The sequence below is a fragment of the Euprymna scolopes genome, chromosome 37, assembly GCF_053919585.1.
Source record: "Euprymna scolopes isolate OS-2025 chromosome 37, ASM5391958v1, whole genome shotgun sequence".
NCBI classification, from domain to species: Eukaryota; Metazoa; Mollusca; class Cephalopoda; order Sepiida; family Sepiolidae; genus Euprymna; species Euprymna scolopes.
In genome coordinates this window covers 46,734,965-46,754,950 of record NC_136518.1, presented here as the reverse complement: position 1 = coordinate 46,754,950, position 19,986 = coordinate 46,734,965, and positions in this window count along the sequence as shown.

Below are 19,986 nucleotides of genomic sequence, written 5' to 3'. Positions count from 1 at the left end.
GAGAAAAGATAACGTATAACAATAATAATAATAATAATAATAATAATAATAATAATAATAATAATAATAATAATAGGACACATAAGAAAAAGAGGAGGAAAATAAATAGCAAAAAAAGTGAGAAAAGATAACGTATAATAATGATAATAATAATAATAATAATAATAATAATAATAATAATAATAATAATAATAATAATGAGGAGGAGGAGGATAAGAAGAAAAAGCGTGTTATTAATCGCTTGTGATTGCCAACAAACGAAACAGAACCGTTGCTGCCAATATGTGTGTTGCGCCTAAAATAAAAGAGTAAAAACAAATGCAACTCTCGACAACCATTAATTGCATAGTAATGTCGTCTGTTCCTGTTTCTTCTTATAGTCATTCTCTGCTTGGTAAAACTAATCTACTTACCAATCACAAGAAAAAAAGTAAATAGGCAAATATCCGTACAATAATAGGTATTTTTCGCGTGTCTGTACTTTTGCAAGCACAGAAAATCGGAATATTGTTTAAACCGAAATTTACCACAAGACTAGCAGAAGTGGGTGGGTGTCGAGGCGCCTGGATTTTCCAGGTAGTAAAATACGCTTAAATATAATATTTTAATTTGTCCAGATTTCATATATATCATTATAGAGTCGTGATTGCAAAGGTAAAAAAAAAGTATTTAGGTTCCATCAGCTAAAATCGAAACCGAAACTGTAGCGTTCAAAGCTAGCGACGTTATCACTGCAGCAACTTAACACGCATATGCACTGTGTCTAAAAATTAAAAATAAAAAATAAACCAAGATGAATGTACAAAACGTATAACGGTTTTTGTTCAATTTTAGCCATTTTTGACCCCTAAAGATGTTTTAACCGGCTAAAGACCCATAAAGAACGGTCAGTAAAAAGTCCAATCATTTGAGACCTCTGGCACCGCTCTGTGACTTTTAGTTTCGGAAGAGATAGTGTTTGAAAATATCATCATTATCAGCATCATCATGCAGTCCGTCAGTCTTGACGATGACTAGTCGGAGCCTCAGTGCTTTATCCCTCGCTGTTGGCGTAGTCTCACTCCATCGCCACTGGACTTTCCACCTTGGCCCCAAACTTGCTGGCGCAATATGGAGACCGACAGAGAGACAGACAGACAAACATACATATAGCTTTTAATATATTAGATTAGAGATTAGTAAAAAAAAAAAAAATAGGTTAGATTTTCTTTCCAAAAATGTTCAATCAGTGGAACGCATTGCCATGAAGACTGCTTCCTCGCAGAACACAACATCGTCATCTTCAACTACAATGCTTACAAATACCCATGGAGCCGTGAACTGATCAGAGCTTATACATTTACTTAACCGTTTTCAGTCCTTGTATAATATCCAATATAACACTGTTCATGCTTCAACTGACCATCAGTTACTTTAATCTTAGTATATAAAAACAAAACAAAAATAAAAAAAGTAGATTTTTATGAAATTATGTTCAGCAGAAAATTGTTAAGCTTTGCGATTGCTACTTTAAGTGTGATGGGCTAGGGGATTATGTACGTATACTGTATACTAGAAAAAAACCCTAAAAAACACAAATGATTGTGAGCTTGCCTTTGACAACAAGAAGAAGGAAATGACTACAATAAAAAGAAATATTAAGAAAAAAACAGAGAGACGTCACTATCTAACGAACCAACTATATACGCGTCAAAAGGAATAAATCAACTGTTTTCTGCTAATTAAAATACTACGTACCATCTGTTTATAATTGAAGTCTGTCTTACTTTGGTTTTCTTGTCCATTACGTTATATTCTGCAGTCATTCTAATACAAATGTTTTAATTTTAATGGCGTTTTCCACTCGTCGATTAATTTAAACCTGCGTTTCTTGATTTCCAATGTTAATATGATTTTTAAACACCCGTCTACAATCTTGATAGATTATATATTAGGGAACCTACGCCAATAGCGATTAACTAATTTGAATTTCGACAAAGGTCATACTGAGTGCATGATTACATAGATTTGCGAAACAGAAACGTTCCTAGGGTCGAATGAAAGATGGTTGACGTGAAGTTGAGGCAGGTAAAACAGTAGACAAAACCGGAGTAAAACGATGACGAATATTATGATTTTCGAACTGAGAGAACACTAATGTTTTCAAATCACTCTCTCCATGACAGCTGTGCGAGTGAAATATCGCCAATAATGTAAGAAACTTGTAATCTAAGAGGAATATTATTTGGATGTCTGTCCGTCACTCATTACAGTAAGTTAGAAAATTTGGTTAAGAAAATAAATAATCAACTCAGATCAACACTAGTCTCTCTCTCTCTCTCTCTCTCTGTCTCTCTCTCTCTCTCTCTCTCTCCTAAGTCAGTTCTCTTCAAATAAAACACTGATGAAACTCTCAGCGACAGTATTTTTGTGTTATTTCGTTATGAAGGGAAGTTTATTTCTATAGCAACAACTAGACGAGACGGCATCAAAGAAGAAACAATAAAAAGAAGTGAAAAAAGAGATCACGTATAAATACCCTGCACGTATGTATGGAGACTTTATTTGGTTCATTGGAAATGTTACAGCAGATGAGACAGCGACAAAAAAAAAAAAAAAAAAAAAAAAAACGACTATAAAAAGGTAAGGAGAGGAGATCACGTATAAAGACCCCGCACGTATGTATAGATACTTTACTCCGTGCAGATTGACAAAATTCGAGAGAAAGATTCCCAAATTCGACAAGATACACCTGAATAATGTCGGCGGTTAAATCGATCAAAACGTTGTGTGAATAACACGTAAAACACTATCAATAATTCACCCCCACGCTTTATCTGTGCCTAAACCTAAACGTAGATTCCATGAACAAAGCTTCTTTCTTAGAACTTCATGCCTGTGGAATTGTCTTCAGCTTTCCTGCTTTCCAGCTGACTACAATATGGTTGTATTCAAGTCCAACGTAAACAAGTTCTTGATGAGTGGTTCCACACTCCCTAAAACCCACAAAGTTAACAAATTTACCGAATTTCCATTACTAACGATTACTATATTGTCCAATTGACTACTGTACACTCTTAACCCTTATCCTCGAGTCGTCTCTGAGCCTTGATATGTGGTTATGCCTATGTAAAAGCAAAAATGCAAACAATAGTCCGAATAATCTAAATAATACTAATCATCAATCCTTATCTTAAAAAATCCAGAAACATATTACCGGAAATAAATTTCCAATATTGAAAACAATTCCGTTTTTTTACGGGGGTGGGAATTCTTGACTGATTTTTGTTTTCTTGTTCGTATTCGCTTCCTGGCCAATAAAATGGAAGATGACAGTTTCATCCTTCACTAGAAACCCTCACCCCAGGGCTGAAATAATGAAGCGTGTGATCATCACCATTACGAATAGTTGCTTGTATGTATTGATCACTTTGCACTCTTAGCACTCGATGTGCCGGATTGATGAGTTGGACGTGGGGGACAGGACTGTTGTTCGTAAACATGGCTGCTGTGAAGCCGTCAGGAAGTACGTGTGAATTTGTGAAGCTGACAGACGAAAATGGGGATAAAAAGGCGCGGAACGAAGAATGGAACGGAGGCAAAGATTTATATGGCTTGTCTAATTTCTCATTTGCCGGATTAGTTTGCGAGCCTTAAAATGTTGATTGGTTCCTTCCGTTATGACGCATGCGCCAACTGTTGCGCTGAGGCTTCTGGTGCACGTTCGTGTGAACACGTACATACGGAAACGTGTGTACGATTCTGTTTCTCTATTTCTGTCTCGTTGTCTTGTTTCCCCTCTCTTTCTCCCCCCCATCTCTCGCTCTCTTTTTCTGTCTGTCTCTTTCTCTCGTTCGATCTATCTCAATTACATGTGGTAACAAACATTTTGTGACGCCGGCAAGAAGTAAAGAACACTATACAGATGAGAGTGTATCCAAATATTCATTTGGAGAAATAAAAGAAAGGAAAGAAAAAAAAAAAAGTGTCTTGCAAATAGGTGGTACTAGGGGGGGGGTCAGACAGCCGGCTTTGCCCGGTCGTAAAATACGCTTAAATATGATATTTTCATTTGTTCAGATTTCGTATATATTATTATAGAGTCATGATTTCAAAAGCAAAAAAAAAAAAAAAAAAAAAAGTATTTGGGTGCCATCAGCTAGAATCGAAACCGAAAGTAAAAAAATTAATAAAAAAAAAAACCGGTGACATTTCCACTGTACCAACGTGACATGTATATGCACTTTTTAAAAATTAAAAATAAAAAAAAATAAGATGAATGTACAAAATTTATAACGATTTTTTTTTTTCAATTTAGACTCAGTTTTTACCCCCTTAAAAACTATTTAAACCGGCTAAAGATCAATAAAATAACGGTCCCTAAAAATCCATTCATTTGAGGTCTCTAGCGCCACTCTCGGTAGAGATAGAGTTTGAAATTATGGAGACAGACACACACACATATAGCTTTTTTACATATTGGATTTGCTGAACTTGTCTCTGAAAAGTGTCCTATTAACAATCCTTATAGGCCCTGTCAGTGGGGCATTAGAATACACCGACTGCCCCCCTGCAGAGGGTAAAAGTCCCTCAATGGGGGTCCTGGATATGACCTTAAACTATATCCAATGGTAAAGCTCCAGCTTGTGGGTTTTAGGGAGTGTGAAGCCACCCTTTAATTGCCATTGCTCCCAGGTTCACTCTGACCCAGAGTGGTAGTACCTGTTAGGGTCCCAACTATGGGTTAAATAGAAACCGACGTGAAAACAACAAATATATCGTATTAAAAAAAAAATTTCTTCAAAATCTTTGGATTCGGCATTAAATAACCCGAAAAGGGTTGATATACCGTAAAACAAAAAACAAACAACCAACCAACCAATCCTTATATTTCACGTTCTCTAAGATCCTTTCGGCTTTGTTGTTGACATGAAGAGGTTTGTCTTCTGTGTTACTGATTTAATCCTTGCGCATGTCCTGTTGTCTTGAAAACGGAGATAACAGCAGACCAACTCGCTTCTTGGAAGATTATAACTAAAAGAGAACGGAACTTTGAAAGAACCTCTCACATGAAATTCAGTGTAGATTCTGATAAGGTGACCTATGGTTGGTTATTTTTCTCCCCACCACAGGGAACCTAGCAAACAACTCTATAATTATTTAAATAATCTATTTTTATAAAGTTGGGTACGCGTATGTTTTTAGTCCCCCGACAAAAGGAGGATGGACCTGTAAATTCACACTTGTCCGTTCGTCCGTCCGCACTTAACTACGCCGTGGAATTTTTTAAAATTTTGCACAAACATTAAACATTATATGATTAAAAAAGTATCTGAACGGATTTTCCGAGAAAACGCAGGTTCGCCCCCACCCCGGGGTGCTTTTCGGATTTGAATTGACAGACACTTTTGTGCTTAATAAGCAAAAAAAAAAAAAAAAAAAAAAAAAAACGATGTCTTGGATTTTTACAAAATTTTCTGAAAACTTGCAACTAATTGATTTCTATATAATTTTGTTTGTCTATACTTCGCGATAACTCTTGGATGTGCCCCAAGGGCTCTTTTAGGGCTAATAAAACCATTCCATTTTTTGGACCATTTTACCATATTTGCCCAAATTTTTCTGTGTATGTCTATTTAGCAGTTTTGCATGGTGCTGAACTCAAATTTAAATATATAAAGGCCTCGGGGACTTTTGTGGCTAAATGAGGGTGGGCAAATGATGGACTTAGTCATTTTTTTTTTTTTGCATGGTGCATGGGGCAAAACTCAAATTTACATATGTTAAGGCTTAAAACTGCACCGTTTGTTCATTTTCACCAGGATTTGACGTCCTCTGGGGACTTTTGGAGCTAAATGGGAGGAGAGTGCAAATGCTGAACTTAGTCATTTTTTTGCCTCGTTCACTGTGCATTCACGGGGGACATGCATGCTTCACTTGTTCCATTTGTATGGACAACAGTCATTCATAAACGAATTAATTCATCATTATGAATAGTTGAACAGAACTGCTACGCATAATGGTTGAGCATATGGTCTCATAAGTTATTTATCGCCAGCGAGTGTATGGTGAATACAGATCAGAATACTCATGAGTTATTTATCGCCAGCCAGTGTCTAGTGGGTAGAGATTAAAAAACTCACTAAGTTTCATGCAAAGGAAAAATTGTGGTGGAAACCTTTCCTGAAAATTCAGATACTTCTGATATTTGTTAAATCCATCCATCAATTTATTCAGCGGAATCTAATCTAGGTGGATTGAACCGGAATCTTCCAGAGGAGGAAGTGTCATGGGAATATTAAAATCCAAATCGATCCCCAATCGAGTATATATATCCCGATCAGAGGAGATACCGACGAAAAGTTTTTGCAATTATTTGCAGGGAGGTGTCGAGGCTCTCCTACGTATAACGCCAGTTATTCTCAAATAGTCACCCATCTTGTACTGACCAGGCCAAACGCTGCTTAATATCGATGGTCTTACGAAGACCTGGGTGTCAACGTCCTTATGTCGTGTATTAATTTTAAAACTCAATAAATATTCACCAAGTGTCAGTTTTCTTGGGAACTTTTTAAACAATTTTAGGAGATATGATACGAGAAAAAAATTCATTTGAAAGTCAATTATTTCAGATTTGCATCAAGTTGAAAAATAATAATTAGCCATCAATAAAGAAAGATTCTTTAAATTCCAATGTTTAAAGCTCAAAACATTCGACACTAACAAGGAGACCCGACGTTGCTCGGGATTTAATGAAGACCAATAAATGTTTCACACTCCCATATCTTTATTGTCATCGAAATTGATGGATCCACCCATTTTTACATAAGATCGATTGATTATTTGCTTTAGTTGAGGACCCATCGCGATGCACCGGGAGGAAGCTTCACATGTATCACCGCAGTGACGTAGTCCACAATACATTGTTGTACTAGGTTACTAATTGTCAGCGAGTATCTGGTGGGTACAGAACACAATACTCATTAGTTATTTATGGCCAGCCAGTGTCTGATCGAAGCAGATAACAATGCTGATATGTTATTTATCGCCAGCGAGTGTATGGTGGGACCAGATCACAATACTCATAAGTTATTTATCGCCATCCAGTGTCCGATGGGTGCAGATAATACTACTCATAAGTTAATAATCGCTAGCCAGTATCTGGTGGGTACAGAACACAATACTCATTAGTTATTTATGGCCAGCCAGTGTCTGATCGAAGCAGATCACAATACTCATAAGTTATTTATCGCCAGCGAGTGTATGGTGGCCGCAGCTCACAGTACTAATAAGTTAGTTATCGCCAGCCAGTTTCTGATAGGTGCAGATCACAAAACAAAGCAACTTACTGCAAGTCAATCTATCGTTGATAAAGATCACAAGACTAATAAGTTATTTACTGCCAGCCAGTGTATGGTGAGTGCAGATCACAATACTAATAAGTAATTTATAGCTAGCCAGTGTTCTGTTGATGTAGGGTACAATAATAAGTTAGTTATCGCCAGCCAGTGTCTGGTCGATACTGATCAAAATACTAATGTCATTTATCGCCAACCTGTGTCTTACTTCTATTTTTTATAATAATATATCTCAAGCAGTTATTCATATTTGGCTACAAAAATATTTATTTTTTAATTCATGGTTTGGTCAGATCTAATATTACATTATTTACTCTATTGAAGGACATTCTATTGTTTGCTTATGTGATGATGTTTTCAACCACCATGGAATTTCTGCTAGTTAATAGTATTAGTCTTACCATTCAACAAATATGTTTCAGTTTGTAACCATTTATCATACATATTGAAATCAACTGCGTCATTTTTTGCCGTTTGAAATAAACGCTAATGTGTTGCAAAAATTAAAAAGATAAATTAAAAAAAAATACACCATTCTTTTTACAAACGGCAAAAATAATTCACGTTAACTTTTCCGAACATTATTGCAAGGAATGGACGCTGACCAAAATACAAATTTCCATTTTTTTCAATGTCTTTTATTTTCATTTCGATACATTTTTGTGACCAAGAGCGTAGGGCTGCTTGAAATATAAAAAATAAAAAAAATATTCAATACAAAAAAATAAAATCGTTTTCATGCTTCAAAAACTCTTATAAAATCTCTCATTGAAATCTCTCTCTCTCTCTCTCTCTCTCTCTCTCTCTCTCTCTCTCTCTATATATATATATATATATATATATATATATATATATATATATATATACTAGCAGGCCGCCCGGCATTGCCCGGTCGTAAAATACGCTTAAATATGAGATTTTGATTAATACAGATTTCGTATTTATTATTATATTATATTGGACCCAATATATAGTAATGATTTAAAAACTAAAAAAAAAAAAAAAAAGGCTCGTGCGCCACCACCGAGAAGCGAAACCAAAACGTTTAGACCGCGATTTACTTTTTCCTTTGACATTAATGAGTGCGCTATGAAGACATGTTTACTGCAAAGCTAAAAATTGAAACATGAACAAATAGCTATTACGTCACGCATGCATATTTGTAATACCGTCGTTCGACCTTTACCTGATAAATTTTATTTTTTTAATTTTCACGCTTTTGCAACGATTTCCTCGGCTAAAACACATATATAAAGTTTTGTATGGGTTCGAATACCCTATATGTTAAGTTTCATGTTTGTTGACAAAAAAAAAACTGACAGAGGAGTTTGATAGGCAAAATTCGCTAAACAAAAATATATACGTGTACATAAATATATATAGAAAGTGGTTTGTGTTTACTATAACCTTTTTACGCAAATATTATAAAAGTTCATGTAGAATGTCTGGATGAATATATTTACACGTAATAGTTAACTGAAGATGATCACCCCATGAGAAAACCGAAAAAACTAATAGGGCATTAATTAAAATGAATGCTTAAAAACAATATGCAAATTAGCTAGATCTTTTGCAGATAAATGAAATTCAAAGACTCATATATAATAAAGTTGTATTTTCTTTTAACCAAATATAAATAGAAAAAGGTGTTTTAATATGAATATCAATATGCACACACAAAACAAAATTTATAGGAGTATATATATATATATATATATATATATATATATATATATATATATATATATATGATTATAAAACTCAAATAACCTTGGAACGGGTGTTGTAACCCAACATTCGGTTTACAACTTCCTGTTGCACATGCGTACATAAATATAAACCCATAACCGCGTAAACAAATAAACAAAAATCGCTGGAGCGGTTTCGTTCGAACAAACGGACGTCCTTAGATAAGCTAATATCTTAAATTTATTGAATAAAAAAACTTCAAGATATGGGAACCAAACGTAAAACGTGATTACAAATAATACGTATAATCATCTGTTTCATATAGACGTATATATTATACTAAATAATCAACGCGACGATAAAACGTATTGTTTTTGTCGATTGCGTGACACCGCTGTCCGAACTGTCACTTTCTGGTCACCACTTGACGCGTCTTCTCTCCACTCCAAAACGAACTTCTGCAACTTTAGCTTTTCTCTCTCCCAATCCGATTTTTCTCTTCTACAAATACAACTTCTCTGCTCGCAATCTCACTTCAGAACGCCTTCCTTCCCCAAATCACTCCTCTTTTATCTCCAATCAGGAGCATCTCATTTGCATACCTCGTGGTCACCCTGTAGGCATATAAAGAAACAGGGCAGCCATTTTTGTTTCTTTCTTCTTCATTATGAACACGAGGTAAGCCACACAAAAACGCGGTCGGTCGTTCTTGTTTCTTTTTTCTTCATTTACACCACACGCCCCCCTGATCTTCGAGATCAATAGGATACTTCGTAATCCTCCATCCAAGAATGCCGCCTCCTCTCACGTCGAGGCTTCTGGGGGACAACTTCTCGGGGGTTAACGTTTTCAGGTTCACTACAACGCGGGCCTAAGTCAGGTCGATCAGCATCATTTGCTTCTCGGTGGCCCTCGATTTCCTCTTATTCACTGCCCTCACTGCATACCGGCAATGTCACGCGACGCAGGTCTAAGATATGCCGGGGAACCCCATTCACCATCACATTGTTCTTCGACTGCAATCCTGTTACGACCCCTCTTTTCCAACGAGTGGTACACTGTGCATTGGCGGGTTTCACCCACACCTCTTCACTTACTTTGATAGTGGCTTTTTCACTCTCAATTCCTGCTGTTTTGTTGCACGGATGCCGCCACTTATATGTGAAAACGGCCCTATGAGGCACAGTTGTCTCATCTTGTTTGGTCTTCGGCGAGATGTTATACCAAAACACCGCCTCTATGGGTGATACGTTGCTTTTTTCCGCAGCGGCTTTAATGGTGCGATGATTCCTCTCCACTATTCCGTTGCCACTCGGCCGATACGCTGCTCTGAAAAATTGCCTTACTCCCCACTTATCGCACACCCCTTTAAAGGCTTCTGATAGGAAAGCGGGGCCATTGTCCATTAAGAGTTCCTCAACCGGCCCTCTCTCCAAAAATATCTCCTCGATGACCCCTCCGATCGCCCATGCAGCTTCTGCCCTGATCTCTATCCAGATGGCAAACCTTCCCGGTCCACAGTCGACCATCGACAGCTACAATTTGTGGCGATAGTGTGTCACATCAATGGCCAATCGCTTCCAGTCTTCCGCAACGTGTAGCTCTCCTGCTTCGTGTCTGGACGGTCCAGGGTCAATTGATTGGCACTCTCGACAGTTCTCCACCACCTCCCTAACCTCCTCCTCGGTGGTCTCCGGGTAAACCTCTCTGGCTAGGAATAACGTTCGTTCTCGACCAAAGTGGTGCATTTCGTGTGACTCTTTGACTTCTTCCCCTGCACAGCATACCGAGGAGACCTCCTTTCCCTCCTGCAGCCAGGCCTTCTTCACGCGTGTCATCGAATCCGCCTTGTTTTTTTCTGACGGGACCAACACAACAGATACTCTCAACTGGAATTCCGCTATCAGGTCGGTGAGCGCTCCGAGTCTGCGCTTGATCAGCATTTCCGCAGCACCCCTGGTCTTAACTCTCTTATCGCCAGTTACTGCCGACCGAATCCACGACGCTACTGTTGCCGAATCGGTTTTGACTTCAATTATTTTCAATCCCCATTTCAGGGCCAGATTGATTCCTTTTATAGCAGCATCTAGTTCTGCTACGTTGATATGGGAGAAGTCATTGTTTTTTCTTAGCCACGCCGCATCCTCCACAGTTACACCTCCTATCTCTAGTACGACGCCCAACGCCAGGTTACTGGCATCGCACCAAACTACACCCGCGTCTTCACCGCTGAATACCATTTCCCTTTCACTGGGTCCTCATTCCTCACTCTCGCAATGACTGCTTGCAGCATGTTCATGACCTCCTTCGTCACACGGCCCTCCCAGCCATCAGTGCCTGTTTGTCGTTTAATGAAGCTGCATGCTATCCTGAGCCAGCCAGCGATAGGATAGTGCCCGACCAGCCTTTCGCAGACTGAGAAGAGTTCTCGCCTCATCAGCTCAGACCCGACTTCGGGTATTGTATTCCCTCGTTCGAAGACAAGGCTTTATTTTCCATCTCGCCTTAGTTTCAACCCCAGCATCGCTCCTCCATCTAGGGCCTCCGCCGGTTTTGCAGTTAACCCATACTTCTCGACATGGCTTCTTACTTTCTCTGCTGTCACCTCCGCCTCCTCCACCAGGATGTCGTCAATGTACGAACTAGTGGCCTCCTCCATTGTACAGTCTTTGCTCAGCACTGTCTTCAGCACGGCAGTCATAATTTTGGGGGCTGAACTCAGCCCAAAGCCTAACCTCGTCAGACAATACACCCGCCCCTTGTACCGGACCAGTTGGTACTGCCAGAGTTTTTCATCTACATGGATCTGCAGATATGCCGATTTCAGATCGACAATCTTAGTGGCCCGCCCCATTTTTCTCCATTTCCTCATGACCTCCTCACATACGTCGATCCCCGTTCCAGTGTGGCAGGCTTCGTGTCTGTTCAATTCCCTAAAATCCAGCACGGGCCTAATCTTGTTTTTGGTAGGCTGAACAACCGCCAGTAGTGGCAACACTCCTTTTTCTTCCCCTGTCCACGGTTTCAGAATTCCTTCTTTTATCCACCTCTCCACTTCTTCCTCGAATCCTTTTCTTATTTCTCCTCGCAGGGTGTTTTCGTAGCAGCCCACCTTATTCTGTAGTTCTGGGGGCCCGGAGATCCATTTTCATTCCACCGTTCACCTCACGCCATCAAACTTCGCCAGGAAATCTTTGTCCTCAATGCAGCAAACCTCCGGTTTTGGGGTTCTGACGGTTCTATCACCTTCCACTCCTGCCATCCCCACTGCGCCGAGACGTCCAAACGTCACTTGGCCCCCTCTTAACGTAGCGCCCCCCCAGTCGGTTAATTGCACTCATACCTATAATCACGTCGACACCACCGACCAGATGATTCAACACTAGGGCTTGCAGTCCAATGGGCACCCCTTGCACCATTACTTCCGCTGTCGTCTCTCCTAAGCATTTCCCATCCCTGCCATCCACGGTCCTAATAATCCTGGTTCCGCTCCATGACCTCGCGACATTCCTCGCTAACAACGTTGTAGTGCAGCCTGTGTCGACAAGGGCTATGGCTCTCTCCCATTGACTACCACCGGTAACCGAGGCAATGTTCCATCATGCGCCATTTCCGAACAGAAGGGGTAACCACTGGCGCAATAGCTCCCCTTCACTCGTTTCCCTGGTCCCGTGCAGCAACACAATAGCGGCTAATATGCCCCACTTGTCCACATCGGTAGCACGTGATCCCCGGTCTCAGCTCTCTGCAGTCCTTGATCAGATGAGAACCCTGGCACCGGAAACACTTGATGGCAGGTCTCCCCTCCTGTCGCCTCGCCGGCTGCCTCTCATTCAAGTGAGGCCTCATGCACATATTTCCACTCACAGCTGCAGCCACGATTGGGCTTTTAACATTTTTCACTAGGACTCTGGCGTGGACCAAGAGATCGTCCACTTCCATAGAATGGATCCCCGTGATTCTCTGCATGTTCGCAGAGATATCCTCTGGGAAGCCGTTCACTAGGTACAGCTTTACCGTCATCTCCAGGCTCCTCCCCACGTAACCAGCCAACCCTGCCAGTCTCCTGATCTCTGCCGCAAAGACGTCAACGGACTCGCCGGTCCACCTCAAACTTGACAGCTTGCCAAGTGCTTCAAATGAGCCCTCAGCGAAGGCCAATTTAAGCCTTTGCTCCACTAAGGCAAGGTCTTCCTTGTCTTCATCTCGCATCTGCTGGTAAATCGTGAGGGCTTCCCCCTCTAAGTATAGCGGCAGCAGGGTGACCACATCTTCTATCTTTTGCAGCTTCGCCACCATTTTTAATTTCTCCAGCCACTTAATCAGGTCACCCTCCCCAGTAAAGGGTCTCAACATCTGAGTGCTCAGTCTCCACTCAGCCATGTTAATTTGCTTGATGTGCCGAAATAGCTTGTCGATTGCGGGACACTGCTGTCCGAACTGTCACTTTCTGGTCACCACTTGACGCGTCTTCTCTCCACTCCAAAACGAACTTCTGCAACTTTAGCTTTTCTCTCTCCCAATCCGACTTTTCTCTTCTACAAATACAACTTCTCTGCTCGCAATCTAACTTCAGAACGCCTTCCTTCCCCAAATCACTCCTCTTTTATCTCCAATCAGGAGCATCTCATTTGCATACCTCATGGTCACCCTGTAGGCATATAAAGAAACAGGGCAGCCATTTTTGTTTGTTTCTTCTTCATTATGAACACGAGGTAAGCCACACAAAAACGCGGTCGGTCGTTCTTGTTTCTTTTTTCTTCATTTACACCACAGTTTTACCGTGTACGTTTTCAGCGTTTCAATTGCATTTTTTTTTTCGCGTTTAAATTATCCAAATAAACAATTGTTAATACTTGCTGCTTTTTTATATCGTTCATTTCCGTATTAGTTTAAGTTATTTTAACGCAATTTTCTTACAAATAAATATACTTTAACCCGTTAACAATCATAAGAGCATTATACAACGGCGATTTACCCACCGCCTTCCTCTTTTTTAAAAAAAATATTCTCTATTTTTTAATACACCTTTCTTAAAAAACATTCATACATTTTCTTCTACACTACTAACATAAAGAAATAACCCCGAAAATATGTTTTTTTTTAAATTGTGTTACAAGTTAATAATCAACGCGACAATAAAACGTATTACTTTACTGTGTACGTTTTCAGCGTCCCAATTGTTTTTTTTTTTCACGTTTAAATTAAAATATGTATAAAAATTTGAATTTAACTTTAAGTATTATGGTATCTGTTCAGTGCATATTTTTTTTTTTTTTTTTTTTTAATTACATTTTCACCCCAAACAAGGCAAATTGCCACTTTGCTGTAGGGGGCTACTATCAGGGGCAACAACTACTGGGGTACTATGTAGGGATTTGGGCAGCAAGGTGTCGGTTCACGTTACACTTGAACTTCTGCACGTCAGTACTGTTGGGGAAGCAGGGACCTGGAATGGAATTCCAGAGTCTTGCGGTTCTGGGGAAGAAACTATTGGAGTAAAAAGATCTTTTACATCTAGGGACCTCTACAGTGTGGGGGTGGGATCTAGTAGCCTGTCGGGTTTGTCGAGGGTGCTCACGTCGTGGGGGGCACAAGTGATTGCAGTTCGTCAGAGCATTCACCACTAAAATACTTGTAGAAAAGGCAGAGGGATGCAACATTTCGTCGATGGGACAGAGGCTGAAGCTTAGATGCCAGTTCAGCGCCTATCAGGTTTGCGACTCTCTTTTGAACCTTGTCAAGGAGCGAGAGACTAGTAGCAGATGCACCAGCCCAGATGTGGCAGCAATACTCCATACATGGGCGAATGGTGGCCTTATAGAGGTACAGGATACTTTCGGGTGTTAGTAGTTTTCTAGCACGGTAGAGAGAGCCTACCTTTCTTGCAGCGGCCCTGGCAATGCCTTCAATGTAATTGTTCCAACTCATGTTTCCTGTGAACGTTAGGCCAAGGAGTTTGAAAGATGGACTCTCAGATAAAGAGTCGTTGGCCATTGCTATGGGTGGTAGAGAGGGTTTCTTGTAATTATTGAATGAAACTAGTTTAGTCTTGGCAGCATTGAATGCGACCAACCACTTTTGTCCCCATTCCACTACAGATTGGAGGTCTTCCTCTAGTGTTTCTGCCATTTCTTTAGAAATGTGTTCATGCGTCTTCCTGTCGTGTCTGCCATAGAGTGCAGTGTCATCAGCATATATACCCATCTCAGAGGCAATGTTGTCGGGGAGGTCATTTATGAATATCAGGAACAATAGAGGTCCAAGGATAGAACCCTGGGGCACTCCCGCATTTATATCATATTGTTTAGATGTGCGACCGTCGAGGACTACCTGGATTTTTCTCTTATCTAAGAAGGATTTAATTATGTTAAGTATTCTACCAGTGATACCGTATGATCTGATTTTACTGAGGAGACCCTCATGCCATACCCCGTCAAAAGCCCTAGATATATCTGAGCTACCGCTCTGCCTTCCCCCGCTTTGTCCAGTGAATGGTATATACGTTCAGAGATCACAGTGAGGATGTCTGCTGTGGAACAGGCCCGTCTAAATCCATATTGTTTGTCAGTCAGTAGTTTAGCATCTGTAAGATGATGGACTAGAGCATGGTTAATTATGGTCTCAAATATTTTGGCAAAAAGTGGGAGGAGGCTAATGGGGCGATAATTTGATGGGTCTGTCCTTTCGCCAGAATTCTTGAATACTGGTACAACAGAAGCAGTTTTCCAACAGCCCGGAAAGCAAGCTTCATTAAGACATTTGTTGTAGAGTTTGGAGAGAACTGGCGCTACTTCGGCTGAGGACTTTTTTAATAGCACATATATTTACCTATAAGTATGGCAAAACACTTATAATTCAATGGCTGGAAGTTTTTTTTTCTTCCAAAAATAAACAATTATAAACAGAACGACTCATAGAAATCTATCTATATCCTTTTTTCATTTTATTATACTTTCATAGAAATGTTTCTGTTATGTCACAAAATACTATTTTCTTTACGTCACAAGTGTCACACTAATGCATTAGTTCCATAGCTAATATAACATACTGACCCAACGGGTCACTGGTAGTCTAGTATTATATAAAAATCACTTTGTGTCCTCAGAAGTTCCGAAACGGCTGTCTTTTTTTTTTTACAAGCTAGTACCACTTATCAAGGCCTGGAAGCCACTCAGGGATAAGGGTTATTGCATGTACAGTACGTTAGTGTGGAGATTTCATAAAGTGTCTACTTAAGGGGGTGGTTCATAAGGAATTTGTTTACGTTGGACTTGAAGACATCCACGTTATAGTCAGGTGGGAAACAGGCAGACGGAACAGAGTTCCACGGGCGTGCAGTTCTAAGAAAGAAGCTTTGTTCATGGAATGTACGTTTTGATTTAGGCACAGATAAAGAGTGGGGAAAATTTTTGACGGTCGTTTCAGCTATACGGGTGTTTTTCGTGAAAGATTGGCGAGGGGGGGGGCAGAGACTGGAGCTCAGACGAGCACCTGCCATGGAAATAACGATAAAACAAAGCAAGGCTTGCCACTTCTCTTCTGTGAGAGGTTGCAGGGAAGTGAAAAGGGCATCCCCACTAAGCCACGAAGTCGATTTTGTACTCTGTCATGGCAGAATAGGCTGTTTTTAGCAGCTCCTGCCCAGATATGGCAGCAGTATTCCATCCTTGGACGTACTTGGCTTTTATATAGATAGAGAATTGCATCAGTAGTGAGATATCTTCTGGAGCGGTAGAAGGATCCCACCATCTTTCCAGCGACCTTGGAAACAGACTTGATGTACGTGTTCCATTTCAGATCAGGAGTAAAGGTCAAGCCCAGAAGCTTGTCAAAACATGGGGCTTCTCCTAGACGAGAGCCATCCATTTGAATTGACGTCAGATGGGGATCAGAGCGTTGATGATGTAAGGATAGGAGTTTGGTTTTAGATGCATTAAAAGTAACCAGCCACGTCTTCCTCCACTGAAGGACGTGCTCGAGATCAGAGGAGAGAGAATCCGAGAGAACTTTGTCATTTACAGATGTGTTGTCGTAGATGGTCGTGTCATCACCATAGATGTCAACGAATGCTTTAAGTATGTGTTTAGGTAGATCATTGATGCAGATCAGGGAGAGAGTTGGGCCCAGGATTGACCCCTGAGGGACTCCAGCATTAATACTGTAGGCCCGTGATTTTTGTCCATCGACCACTACTCTTATGAACCTATCAGAGAGAAATGATTTAATGATAGAGAAAACATTTCCAGTTATACCGTAGCTGGAATACTTGTGAAGTAGGCCTTTATGCTATACCTTGTCGAAGGCCTTTGATATGTCAAGAGCAATTGCCCTAGAAAGGAAGCCTTTGTCAAGAGATTCACTAATCCTATGAGATATAACTGTTTGCACATATGCGGTAGATCTTGCAGAACGGAAACCATATTGCGTGTCACTAAGAAGGTTATTTCTGCTGAGGTGGTTGACTATTTCTCTATTTAATATGGATTCCAGCAATTTACTCATGACACACAGGAGACTTATTGGTTTGTACTGAGAGGGAGATGACTTATCACCTGAATTCGTAAATACAGGGCATACTGATGAGGTTTTCCAGGGTGTTGAAAAGCACTTCTCTTTAAGGCAATGCTTAAACTGTTTCGTAACTATGGGAGCAAGTTCTGGTTGAAGCTTTTTAACACTATAATTAGGATGCCGTCAGGGCCAGTTGCTTTACTGGAATGAAGGTTCTTGATTAGCTTGGCGACCTCATGCATAGATATTTGTATGTTACCTAGCGTGTTCTGCGTTATAGGAGGAAATATGGGGAGTTGATGGCCTTTGTCGCATAGGGTAGAATTAGCTGCAAAGTTCTTGGCAAATAGTTTGGCCTTCTCTGATACTGACGAGAGTACCTCAGGTCCATTCATAATTGTTGGAATAGAACGCACACTTCTGTTCAGTATCCTATTTGTTATTTGCCAAAACTGGTGGGAACCAAGTTGCTGATCAGATACTTTAGATTTAACAGACTGGGCATATAGCTCTCTTGCATTTTTATTACTCTTTTACAGTGGTTGCCGGCAGACCTGAAAGCAGCTTTAGTCTCAGTGCATCTATTCCGTTGGTAGCCATGGAAAAAGTGATATCTGTACGCGATGGCAGCAGCACATTCTGGGGAGAACCATGGCTGGCTGTAAGGTTTTTGTTGGAATTTTTTAGATGGTATGAATCGGTCTATGCCTACAATTAACCATTCGGTCGGATCTGATACTATAAAGGACACATCCTTTTTAAACATGGAATGCAGAGGTAGATCAGTCAGCCATGGAGTATCGGTATACAGTACGGTGTAGCCTACATTTTTCAAATTTTACAAATAGATAATTTATATGTATGGCAGTTTTCTTAGATATGTTTTGTACAGAAATTCATTTATCTGTTTACGTTAAAGCGGTCAAGGGAGATAATTAAATCTTTATAGTTTATCACATGTCATAAGCAGATTGTTGATTAAAGTGCATAACATAAATTTGAAACCTGATTAGTTTTCTTTACACACGTTTTCAATCGCTTTCCCTACTTGTACATAATAAAAATAAATAATAAAAATTAAATAAATTAATATATATATATATATATATATATTATATATAATTATTTACTATAATAATTATATATATATATATATATATATATATATGTATATATATATATATATATATATATATATATATATATATATATATATATATATATATATACACATTCACTTTTCGGAGGGAAAGACACGAAGGTCTTTCTGCTCATTATAGTATATTTTATTTTTTTAATTATCTCTATCATTTCCTGAAGAAGCCCTCTTAAAATGGAGACGAAGCGTTGAAAATCTCTTAAAAGGATACAGGGTTTTCTTGCTTTTTTTCCATAACGTCATTATATTATACCTACCTTTCCGTCATATATTTCTACATATATAATAATTTCTGACAAGGACGCATCACAGAACGTCTGAAACGCGCGTAAACGATTTCAATGACTTAAAAACATTATTACAATGATCCAAACATAATTCTCAATGAAAAACCAAGACACGGAATAATAAAATAATGTTAAAAAAGACACATTGTTGGTGACTACTCCCTTATTTAAATATATATATATATATATATATATATATATATATATATATATATATATATATATATATATATATATAATTCAAAAACGTATCGCAAAAGCAAAAACAAATAAATTACATCTCCAACATATATCCAACCAGTCGTACGAGATAGTCTAGTAGCAGAAGTCTAGGCTTCTTTTTATGGTGTCAAGATTTCGAATATCGCTTGATTCAGCCACCCTGAGGAGTCGTAGACGACGAAACATGTGTCAGTGGATAATCATATTTTAAAAACTTTATATATATATATATATATATATATATATATATATATATACATGTTTATATCTTTTCTGTATTTATATCCTATTTGTTGACGTGTAGGAATAAAACAAGTCTTTTGAAAAAAACAATCACATTGAGGAACATCTAAGGATCTGTCCAAAATGATGTGCTTTTGAAAGAAACACTCTCGTATTTTTTTCAAAATACTTTTTTTTATTCTTACACGTCAATACATATGAAATAAATACAGATAAGATATGAACATCTATATATTTTTGTAATGATTTTTTATTCATATTATTATTATATATACACACACACACACACACACGCACACACACACGCACACACACATATATATATATATATATATATATATATGTATATATTTCTTTTTTTTTTTTTTACATTTTCACCCACAACAAGGCACATTGCCACTTTGGTGTAGGGGGATACTATCAGGGGAAACATCTACTGGGGTACTATGTAGGGATTAGAGCAGCGAGATGTTGGTTCACGTTGCACTTGAACTTATGCATGTCAGTACAGTTGGGGAAGCAGTGACCTGGAATG